Source organism: Salmo salar, chromosome 04 (assembly GCF_965601325.2).
Source record: "Salmo salar chromosome 04, fSalSal1, whole genome shotgun sequence".
NCBI classification, from domain to species: domain Eukaryota; kingdom Metazoa; phylum Chordata; class Actinopteri; order Salmoniformes; family Salmonidae; genus Salmo; species Salmo salar.
Window position 1 is genome coordinate 40,980,663 of NC_138294.1, and position 12,688 is coordinate 40,993,350.

A 12,688-nucleotide genomic window follows, 5' to 3' on the forward strand; every position below is an offset into this window, starting at 1 on the left:
ATTTTTTCCCCTCGTTCATGACGAGAAGTCCGGCTGGCTTAGATCATGTGCTAACAACACGGAGCTTTTTGGATATAAATGATGAGCTTTTTTGAACAAAACTACATTCGTTATGGACCTGGGATTCCTGGAAGTGACATCTGATGAAGAGAATCAAAGGTAATGGATTATTTACATAGTATTTTCGATTTTAGATCTCTCCAACATGGCCGTTTGTCTGTATAGCAAAGCATATTTTTCTGGGCGCAGTGCTCAGATTATTGCAAAGTGTGATTTCCCAGTAAGGTTATTTTTAAATCTGGCAAGTTGATTGCGTTCAAGAGATGTAAATCTATAATTCTTTAAATGACAATATAATATTTTACCAATGTTTTCTAATTTTAATTATTTAATTTGTGGTGCTGACTTGACTGCCGGTTATTGGAGGGAAACGATTTCCTCAACATCAATGCCATAGTAAAACGCTGTTTTTGGATATAAATATGAACTTGATAGAACTAAAAATGCATGCATTGTCTAACATAATGTCCTAGGAGTGTCATCTGATGGAGATTGTAAAAGGTTAGTGCATCATTTTAGCTGGTTTTATGGTTTTGGTGACGCCTGGCTTTGAATTGACAAAACATTACACACAGCTATTGTCAATGTACTCTCCTAACATAATCTAACTTTATGCTTTCGCCGTAAAACCTTTTTGAAATCGGACAACGTGGTTAGATTAAGGAGATGTTTATCTTTCAAAGGGTGTAAGATAGTTGTATGTTTGAAAAATTTGAATTTTGACATTTATTTGGTTTCAAATTTGCCGCTCTTGAAATGCACCTGCTGTTGATAGGGTGCACCACGGGTGGCACGCTAGCGTCCCACATAGCCCCAAGAAGTTAACTGGAAGAAGTTTTGAACCCCCAACACTCTTCCTAGAGCTGACTACCCAGCCAAACTGAACAATCGGGGGAGAAGGGCCTTGGTCAGGGAGGTGACCAAGAACCCGATGGTCACTCTGACAGAGCTCCAGAGGTCCTCTGTGGAAATGGGAGAACCTTCTAGAAGGACAACCATCTCTACAGCACTCCACCAATCAGGCCTTTATAGTACAGTGGCCAGACGGAAGTCACTCCTCAGTAAAAGGCACATGACAGCCAGCTTGGGGTTTGACAAAAGGCACCTAAAGGACTCTCAGACCATGAGAAACAAGATTATCTGGTCTGATGAAACCAAGACTGAACTCTTTGGCTTGAATGCCAAGGCTCAAGTCTGGAGGAAACCTGGCACCATCCCTTAGGTGAAGCATGGTGGTGGCAGCATCATCCTGTGGGGATGCAGGTAATGGGAGACTAGTCAGGATCGAGGGAAAGATGAAAAGAGCCAAGTACAGAGATCCTTGATGTAAACCTTTTTCCAAACGCTCAGGACCTCAGACTGGGGCCAAACTTCACCTTCCAACAGGACAACAACCCTAAACACACATCCAAGACAATGCTGGAGTGGCAGACAAGTCTTTGAATGTCCTTGAGTGGCCCAGACAGAGCCCAGACTTGAACCCGATCAAACATCTCTGGAGAGACCTGAAAACAGCTCTGCAGCGAAGAATGGGAGAAACTCCCCAAATACAGGTGTGGCATGCTTGTCACATCATACCCAAGAAGACTCGAGGTTGTAATCACTGCCAAAGGTGCTGCAACAAAGTACTGAGTAATGGGTCTGAATACTTATGTAAATAGGATATTTCCGTTTTTAATTTTTAATACATCTGCACATAATTCAAAAAAACATTTTTTGTTTTTTTATTATGGGTTATTGTATGTAGATTGATGAGGGAAAAACAATCAAATCAATTTCAGAGTAAGGCTGCAACATAACAAAATGTGGAAAAAGTCTAGGGGTCTGAATACTTTCTGAATGCACTGTAGATCGGTATAAATGGTAGGATAAATTGTAAGCTTCTTCAAACTTGAAACTCATGAGCTGGCTATAGTTTTTATTATTTAAAAAATGTGTGCATGTGCGCGCACACACAGGAGATCCGGTGAAGAAATGGGCCTGCCTATGGAAATCAATTGCTCATCTAACTGATTCGTTCTGGCGCAGTGGTCTGGATCATGACATTGTGTGGCCCCACTGCTGAAAACCCCACAGGGCTCAAGGGCCAGGAAGGCATAAGTTACTTATCATTCTACTCATACAAATCTCAACATATAACTAATATCTTACAGTTTTTAACAATTGCTTACACACTAAAAGTGGTAGTTGAGGAACACTCAGTGAAACCATTAACTCTTGTATCTTCAGACCAAGACTGCAAAACTGCAAGCACATTATCTGCTTTACACTCAGTTTGCAATTGTAAAACACACTTTTTGTAAAACACCAAACACAGTTCTCTACATTAGATACATCATTCAAAACTAACAGGTCTTGTGTTTTGTTTGGAAAACACTGCCATTCCAAATGCCACACTCATTAACCGATTACCTACACCCAGTGCTCACGTGTGAAATCACTTACAGCTAATTTCCTCACTTAGAAATCAGAGCTTGAGCACTATAAATAGGCTTCAGGTTGGCTTCTTGGTTTGGACAACAAATGGAGGCCAATTTTGGAGAGAGAGTTAGATGAAGAGGAGTAAGAGTAAGAGGGGGACGAGGAGGAAGAGGACAAGGACGAGAAAGAAGACGAGGAGTAGGAAAAAGAAGAAGAGATAGGCGAACAATCACAGATGAGATCCGGGCCACTTTGGTTGACCATGTGGTCAACCATGGTTGGAGTTTCAGAGGGTCCAGCCTAACTTGAGCCGCTACACTGCAGCAAGTGTCATCCGGACATTTCGAAATGAGAACAGGTAAGTAAACGTACCCTCTATACCATGCTACTGTAATTACAGCACTGCAGCACTTACAGCACTACAGTAACACTTCATTACATACTGAAAAAAATCTTGCACCCTAACCATTCACATCATGTTTTTTCAGAATTGCTAGACAACCCTTCAATGGAGGAAGAAACCGGCTGTTGAGAGCAGAGCAGGAACAACATATAGTGAATATGGTAATTTCAAACAACAGCATACGTTTACGACAACTGCAACACTACATCATGACTGACAACACAACATTCAGTAACATAAATAGCGTGAGTTTATCCACACTTGGCCGTCTCCTGAAACGCCATCAGATTCGTACGAAGCAGCTCTACAGAGTACCATTTGAGCTAAATTCTGACAGAGTGAAACAACTGCGCTATGAATACATACAAGTAAGCTATACTATCCTGTCATTGGTACTGTATTCCAATGCTACATATTGACTGCTCTATGTCTATTCATACTCTCATACAATAATGTTTTGTCTTATCTGTTTCAGAGAGTTATGGAACTAGATGCTGCTGCAGAGCATCATGATTTTGTCTATGTTGATGAGGTCGGCTTTAACCTAGCCAAAACAAGACGCAGGGGAAGAAACCTCATAGGACACCGCGCCATCGTCAATGTCCCTGGACAGCGTGGTGGCAACATCACAATGTGTGCAGCCAGAACGGTGTCCTTCATCATGCAACTCTTGGTCCTTACAATACTGCCCACATTATCACCTTCCTTGACACCCTGCATACTATACTCATTCCCAATGACCAGAGGATTGGGCCAGAACAGTCCAGGTTTGTTGTCATCTGGGACAACGTCAATTGCCACCAGGCTGCTCTGGTCCGCAATTGGTTCATTGACCATCTGCAAGTTTTGATGCTCAACCTGCCACCATATTCTCCATTTCTAAACCCAATAGAAGAGTTATTTTCGCTGTGGCGTTGGAAGGTATACGACATTCTCTTTCTTTCGCTCTCAAACACGTCATGAGGGTGCAGAGGAAGAAACTGATGATTCGTGGAGAAAAGAACGGTGGGCCAGACCACGTCCAGTGCATGTCCTCCTGAGCCAAAGTCTACAGCCACCCCCATACCAGTCTACTGCTAGCCAACCCCACCCATGCAAAATACTTGATTGGTTGTTACTAGCCATACTCCACCCCTTTTTTATATTCTTCCTGAAATTAGAACTTTTAGGAGTTGTTTCCTCTGTTTGGATGGATGCTGTCCTATGTTTGGATAATGTTGTCATTCACTCAGAATCACTCAGTTGCCATGCCCACTCATTACATTGGGCCCCTAGGGTGTGTGTGTGTGTGTGAGCGCGCGCGTGTGTTTCACATTTGTCATTAAGAAAAAGAAATATTTCATGTAATTCTTTGAATTACTTTGTAGGTCAATCGTTCTTCATTTTTAATACCTAAAATTGTCAGATATTTTACATCTTTATACTTACAGTATAGCAGGTAATAAGCAGTCAACAAGAAACAATAACTGATTCAAGATAATTGCATGAGCAAGGTAACAAACCTCAGAACAACACTTCTATACATGTATGTTATAATTATAAGATCACTTTTAGAAACTATAGCGGTTGTTAAGAGATTTTATTTCTGGCTAAGGCTGGATTTGAACTTGGGACCTTCGGGTCCACTCTTCCCCTTCTTAAAACACAGGAAAAAACTTAAATGTTTATTATTTTTTCAGCTGCTCTCTCACTCTTTTTCTCTCTCTAATGACAAGGATGTAGATAGATAACAATGGTAACACTTTACCGTAAGTGTGCATTCATTAATATGTAACCAAATAGTAAGTGTATTAGAACATAGTAGTTACATGTAATTACACTGTAATAAGGGTCTAGCGGTATACACTAAAAAGTAAAGGTTCCTGGAGTATCCTTTAGGGGTTCTTCAAATTGAAACTGTGGGGGAACCCCTAAAGGTTCTTCGAAGAACCCTTGAAAAAGGTTCTTCGAAGAACCCCTTATAATGGTTCCTCTAAGAACCTTTTGGGGTTCATTTGTTTAACTACCTTTCCAATATTTTAATAATTATAACAATATTGACAACATGGATTTAAATAACTCATTGTTTATTTAGTGGCACCACAAATGTGAATTCATATTTACAAAACAATTGATCAAACAAAACATGTTACAAAATTGCAACATTTTTGCAGGCATGTCAGACCATTATAAATAATAAATGTACTTTGTATAGTGCTTTTCATTACAATTAATTTGTTTATAAAATAATGTTGTACAACAAAAACAACAAACGTTAAAAATGAATCATAGGTAAACTAACAATATTGTAGACGTGATGCTAAATACAGCTTTTTTTGCTTTTGTGTGTGTGTGTGTCCAACAACCACTTGCCCAACAACCACTTAGTTATGTTAGGAAGTTTGCAAGTTTGCCATCTCTATGACCGGCCCTTGGTAACTTCACCCAACTTCTCTTATCCCCAGAACACAGTAACTTAAGAACATAAGAGTTTTTCTGACATTTTGGGGAAATTTAACTGAGAATAAAAAATACAGCCCTAGCAGAGCCCCAAGTCCCAAGGGGACGTCCTCGAAGGCGTGGATGTTCTCCCCATCAAAGGCCAGCATGATTTCACTCTCATGGTGAAATGGATTTCCGCCGATGTGCAGTAAAGGAGTAGGGAGCGGTAAAATCTGTGTCAACAAAAGAAAGAAAAGATTAATACACATACAATTTTCAAAGAACATAACAAATGTTCAGCTGTAGTTTTATATAAGCATGCACACTTATGTTTATGAAGAAACAGATTATTTGTGCATAGGCATACCTTGCCAAGGACATCACGGGTCCTCATTGAAGAAGTAGAGCAAGAGCAGGATCGCTGCTGTGGTCTCGAGTCCTAGTAAAGTAAAGCAATGATCTTCCTACACTTGTTAATTTTATTACAAAATACATATTTTTTATGTGCTATGTATTGGCTACATTAGAGAAAGGGAAGGAATAAGAGAAAATACCCCTGTGTGCCTCTTCTGCATTGTCCTTCAGGGACTGTCAAAATAGCAGGATGATGTCCTAACCCCTGCCTCGCCTCTCTACCTCTGCTATCATTTTGCCACTAGCCTTGCGGAGTCCTTGAATTTTATTTTTGTCTATATCCATTCCACGGACATGATTCATTCCTGAGAAGATCTGAAAAGATAATTTGCACACATTTGTATGCTAAAAGATTTCAGTTTATATTGACTGCAACAGTTTGTAGGTTAAATGTACACTTCAAATGCAACATATCCTAATATTCTTCTTGATCCCAATTGCATTGTGTCCATGTTCTGTAAGAGAAAGTGTGTCAAAGAATAGTCTTACAAGCATTTAAAAATATATTAGGGGTCACTTCGAAATGTCCTTGTTTTTGAAAGAAAAACATTTTCGTGGTCAATTAAAATAACATAATAAATCAGAAATACAGTGTTGACATTGTTAATGTTGTAAATTACTATTGCAGCTGGAAACGGCTGACTTTTAATGGAATATCTACATAGGCATACAGAGGCCCATTATCAGCAATCATCACTCCTATGTTATATTATTATATTGAAAGGTAGCCCACGACCTTGAACACCCTCTGCTTTTTCAGTCTTTTTTTTCCTGAACTGTAGACATACGTCCATATAACATTATGCACTTAAACATTATATACTTATACGTTGTGTTAGCTAATCCAAGTTTAACATTTAAAAGGCAAATTGATCATTAGAAAACCCTTTTGCAATTACAGTTGAAGTCGGAAGTTTACATACACTTAGGTTGGAGTCATTAAAACTAGTTTTTCAACCACTCCACAAATTTCTTGTTAACAAACTATAGTTTTGGCAAGTCGGTTAGGACATCTACTTTGTGCATGACACAAGTCATTTTTCCAACAGACAGACAGATTGTTTCACTTATAATTCACTGTACCGCAATTCCAGTTGGTCAAAGTTAAAATACACTAAGTTGACTGTGCCTTTAAAAAGCTTGGAAAATTCCCGAAAATTGTTTCATGGCTTTAGAAACTTCTGATAAGCTAATTGACATAATTTGAGTCAATTGGAGGTGTACCTGTGGATGTATTTCAAGGCCTAACTTCAAACTCAGTGCCTCTTCGCTTGAAAACCTAAAGAAATCGGCCAAGACCTCAGAAAAAAAAATTGTAGACCTCCACATGTCTGGTTCATCCTTGGGAGCAATTTCCAAAAACCTGAAGGTACCACATTCATCTGTACAAACAATAGTATGCAAGTATAAACACCATGGGACCACACAGCCATCATACCGCTCAGGAAGGAGACACGTTCTGTCTCCTAGAGATGAACGTACTTTGGTGCGAAAAGTGCAAATCAATCCCAGAAGAACAGCAAAGGATCTTGTGAAGATGATGGAGGAAACAGGTACAAAAGTATCTATATCCACAGTAAAACAAGTCCTATATCGACATAATCTGAAAAGGCCACTCAGCAAGGAAGAAGCCACTGCTCCAAAACCACCATAAAAAAGCCAGACTACGGTTTGCAACTGCACATGGTGACAAAGATCGTACTTTTTGGAGAAATGTCTTCTGGTCTGATGAAACAAAAATAGAACAGTTTGGCCATAATGACCATCGTTATGTTTTGAGGAAAAAGGGGGATGCTTGCAAGCTGAAGAACACCATCCCAACCATGAAGCACGGGGGTGGCAGCATCATGTTGTGGGGGTGCTTTGCTGCAGGAGGGACTGGTGCACTTCACAAAATACATGGCATCATGAGGCAGGAAAATGATGTGGATATATTGAAGCAACATCTCAAGACATCAGCAGGAAGTTAAAGCTTGGTTGCAAATGGGTCTTCCAAATGGACAATCACCCCAAGAATACTTCCAAAGTTGTGGCAAAATAGCCTAAGGACAACAAAGTCAAGGTATTGGAGTGGCCATCACAAAGCCCTGACCTCAATCACATAGAACATTTGTGGATAGAACTGAAAAAGTGTGCACGAGCAAGGAGGCCTACAAACCTGACTCAGTTACACCAGCTCTGTCAGGAGGAATGGGCCAAAATTCACCCAACTTATTGTGGGAAGCTTGTGGAAGGGTACCCGAAATGTTTGACCTAAGTTAAACAATTTAAAGGCAATGCTACCAAATAGTAATTGAGTGTACAGTATGTAAACTTCTGACCCACTGGGAATGTGATGAAAGAAATAAAAGCTGAAATAAATAATAATGTTCTGACATTTCACAGTCTTAAAATAATGTGGTGATCCTAACTGACCTAAGACAGGGAATTTTTACTAGGACTAAATGTCAGGAATTGTGAAAAACTGAATTTAAATGTAATTTGCTAAGGTGTATGTAAACTTCCAACTTCAACTGTACGACCTTAGTTGTAAAACATAGTAATTTTTCTGGAAGAGAGGGGGAGCTGGCCATTTTTTCCCCCTTTTCAATCGTCGGGCCTTTCCGACCTGACATTGGGATTTTCCGTGGGTGTGGGCAATTATTGTTGAATTTCCACTCTATTGTAGTATTGAAAGAACTTTAAATTGAAACTTTTTTTCATTTGTGTTCCATGAATATACATGCCATATGACAGCTTAAGTATGCTAGCTTGCCTTTAAACACACAAAAAGTGTCTAATGTTCGTTGAGTTCAAGGAATATATTATTTAAATGTGTGCAGTGTCATGACACACCTCTGGATTTAGCTGTTTCCTTTTTTCCCCTTCTTCTTCTTCTTCTTTTTTTCATATTCACTGTCAGTGGATGACGAGCCGTCTGAGCTTGAAAAATCTGAGCTATTGTCCGACTCACACATCTTGTCAACGTTGTCCCCTGAAACATAAAAGGAGTTAGTCATATGTTACAGAACAAACCTTTTCCAGTTACACATGAAGATAATTATACTGAACCTGACTGTGCAGTTAGACAAGTCATTTTTTCCCCACATGGTTTGTGTTAAGGTAATTAAACAATAGAGCTATCAAGGCATTGACTTGAATCCCTCCATTTCCCACTCACTGGCACTCACACACATGCTATGGTTTTGTATTGATAAGATTGAATTGATTCCTATACTTAACAGAATCATTGAGGAATTGGATTGTTAACGGTTATTTTTTATTTAAAGACTCTTAAAGGCTCTGGAAAGATAAATGGAGTATCTAGCTTAAACAATGAGCATGTGCCGATGTAAACGCATATCTCCCATAGAATTCCATTCATTGGTAGTTGGGGTATTTAGGGTAGTGAAAGATAGAAATAAAATAAATGGTATCAAAGTGGGTGTTAAGCAGCCCTTAAAGTACTCAGCATCTGCTTGAATTTGAAATTACAAGAGATCGAATTCAGCAGACTTAACAATGGCCAGTTTGGAATGTTGAGGAAATTGAATAGGAGTCTATGGGAGCTTTGGGGTATTAAAAGGTCTGTAGCATAAAAAGTAAAAGTAGTATGAAGAAGAAAAGTCATAGCTAGAAATAGCATGTAACCCTGGACTGAATACAGTGGTGATAATACTTTAAACGGTTTTTAAAGTAGATAGGGAGCACAAGAAAGTGGACGGAAGAGGAATAATAAAATTAAGAATGCGGAATAACAAGTGTTCTTGCTCTCAGCAAGCACGCTTATCATAATACCTCCATTATATTAACTAATTTCCTTTGTGCATGGATGCAGCCAAGCCAATCAGGCAGTAGTCTACACAGGCAGCACATTTCTGCCAAAATGTTATCATGAATGAATGAGTTTGCGTACTTGGGCCTACCCCTTTTGTGATGTGAAATGACACATTCATGACTAGCTGTGCTCATGTCGCATACACATAGTCATATTTGCCTAATTTGAAGCTTACTTACCAAGGTTCTACCTACTAGCTAGCACTTTGCAGTGTCAACATTACAGATTCGTCACATAAACAATATCAAAAAGCCAGCAGAGTCTGGTACTTTTGTCAGGTCAGATATTTAACATTCTCCCCCAAATAATTGTATTGTTGTTTCTACTGGAACCAAAAATGATGATGAATCAAGCAATACTTACCATCTATGGGAGGTACATAATCATCTACAGCAACCACAGTTGGTTCCCATACATCTTACTTAGGGATCTCGACATCTACCAATTCAGTTATGGCATCAATCTCTGCTGATGAGGCCATCTTCTTACATTGTTTGTAAGACATTCTATGGATGAACAAAGAACACATTTTCAGTGTAAACCAAAGTGCTGTTGAAAAATGTCTCTTGCACTCCAAAAGGAACCCATTATAAATGTGTGGGACATACAAACATGGTTTTCAGAATCACTAAGGGTCTAGTGAGCTCTCATCTAAAATGGTACTAAAATGTACGTTTATCTAATTGCAGGTGTTCATTCCCTGCAATATGGCTATTACAAGTGCAACACTGTATAATAAATTAATGCATCAGGTATTATTGTAGGAATGCAAATGTAATTACAGATATTATCACATAGGAGCTATTACTATTTGTCTACATTGTATATCATTTTGGTTGTATTAGGTTATCACTTCTTAAGTAACTCCAATGTTGGTAACAATTTCTATTGGCTCCCAAGTGGTGCAGTGGTCTAAGACACTGCTTCTCAGTGCAAGAGGCATTACTGCAGTACCTGGTTTGAATCCAGGCTGCATCACATCTGGCTGTGATTGGGAGTCCCATAGGGTGGGGCACAATTGGCAAAGCGTCTTCCAGTGTAGGCTGTCATTGTAAATAAGAATTTGTTCTTAACTGACTTGCCTAGTTAAATAAAGGTCACATAATGAGCTGGCTAGAGCCCTTGCATACAACTAGATAGCAAGCTAAAGCAGCCAGCTTGTCTAGCTAACAGTAACTCCCAGCAAATGGTTTGGCTAAGCTATTAATATTAACCTTAGTTAGCTTATTAACTGAGGTTGTTAGGCTAGTGACTTTACATTTGCTTATGAAGAACATCTAAATTAGATCCGGACTATTTGAGTGGGCTTCTATTCGGCTACACATGAAAAAGCTATAGCCAGGCTCCTAGCTAATACTATTATATTGTATTTAGCTAGCTACCTACTGTAGTTAGCTAGCCATCAAAAAGTTAACTGACAGTTGGGTAACCAATGTAAGCTGGCTTGCCTAACAACTGTCAGCAAACTGGCTTATCCTGCTATGGCAACGATTAACATGCCTTTTGCGTCTGTTACATTGTTAGCTAGATAATATAATTTGCAAAATACAACTAGCTAGCTACTGTTTGTGTAAACCAGCTAAATTCCAGCTGTCACTTAGTCCTTAGCTAACGTTAGCTAGCTAGCTATGTTGCTAAAGACAGACTGGGACCGAGAACGAGATGGTCCCACAAAAGGCGCCTCATTTGCACTGAGTTGTCACATGAAATCCACCGATTATCAAGACAAATTCAATTCAAAATCGTAACTACAATAATATCTTACTATTTACTTACCATGGTTGGCCTTGGTCAGCGTTGACTGTCACTGCATTTTGTCCTCGATGACGTTAAACAACATGTGAACAAGTGAACTCTCTTTTTTTTGGTCCAATTTCCAGCTGGATACAAATTTTTACTCTTAAAGTGCGCACCCAAATCCAATACCTGACCCAAGGATTTTTAATTGAAAATAGCTCGTGTGCTAAGTCATATATTGTAGCCAAAAAAACAGCTTAAAAGGTGAAATACCTCCAGAAGAAAGGCCTGCTCAAGGTGTCCTATCAGAAAATGTACTGGCATGTGTGCAAAGATGGATACATATGGTAAGTTAATATTACAACCCGTGACGATTTTAGCATGTAAAGCTTGGTGGGATAAACCAAAAAAAGAGGGATGAATGCCGGAAAAGCAACAACACAACACTAAACAATAGATTAATTTCACTAAAATGGTGACAAACGTTGCCCACAAACTGTTAGGGCCTACACAAAGTTGTCCCAACAGCAGAGTCCCAACAGTACAGCGACAGAATTCAGAACATGGGCCGTTCTTACAGTGTTCTCCCTGTAAACCAAGTCTGAACCATAGGATAAATAAAGGGGGCATATAAGCAGACAATGAAAGCTCTTACAATATTTGATGATGACATTTCTCTAAAACAGGTTATAGGCTACATGTGCACCACCAAGTCAGAACAGTAGGCAAAGTTAAGAGAAGAAAATAGACCAAATTATTAGGGTGGGGCACATGGGCTACTAACAGCTTACTACACAACATACACTAAGTATTACTTTCTTAGCTACAGTATACATATCTCCCTGGCATATTACATAATTTATGCAGAAGCATACAAGACATGTTTGGACTCACCTTGTGCTTTGCTCACTTGAACATGAAGGTGGTGCGGCGGTCCTTCGTGGGCAAATTTTGTCATTAACTTTATTATCAAAGTCTGGCATTCTCTGGATGAATAGTGCTTTCATGACAACTGGGAACTCTGGAAAAAAAACATGGTTGAATCATGATGACGTCAGTGATCTTCAGGTCGGTGCTCTAGAAAGAAGCCCGAGTTCCAGACTTACAATTCCGAGTAGGATGACCGTTCAAAGCGTATTTTCCCAGTCGGAGCTCATTTTTTCCAGAGTTCCCAGTTGTCTTGAACTCACTGAAGTCAGATTTCCCAGTTCAGAGTTAACAGATGTTTTGAGCGTGACAGAAATCATGCTGAATTGACAGCATGGACAATGTTGAATGGTTATCATTTAAAGCTTTGGGAAATGTGGGGCTCAAAACAGGTGGAGCTCTACCCCACCTGCCCTGAATGACGGGTCACCACTGGTTACAACTGGTATTGATTGGTCTAGAGAACTTTGGAAAAGTTTGAAATGAGG

General features: G+C 39.4%; 1 long non-coding RNA gene across 1 annotated transcript in view; it reads right to left on the reverse strand.

Moving 5' to 3' along the window:
* LOC106602998 (uncharacterized) overlaps positions 1 to 11,805 on the reverse strand; it is a 31,888-nt gene extending 20,083 nt beyond the window's left edge. The window contains exons 1-3 of the long non-coding RNA XR_001328338.3: positions 11,313 to 11,805; positions 9,900 to 10,042; positions 8,555 to 8,693 (exon numbers count right to left, since the gene is read on the reverse strand). This is a non-coding gene — a long non-coding RNA (uncharacterized LOC106602998). The remainder of the gene's footprint in view (positions 1 to 8,554; positions 8,694 to 9,899; positions 10,043 to 11,312) is intronic.
* Positions 11,806 to 12,688: the final 883 nt, after the last annotated feature.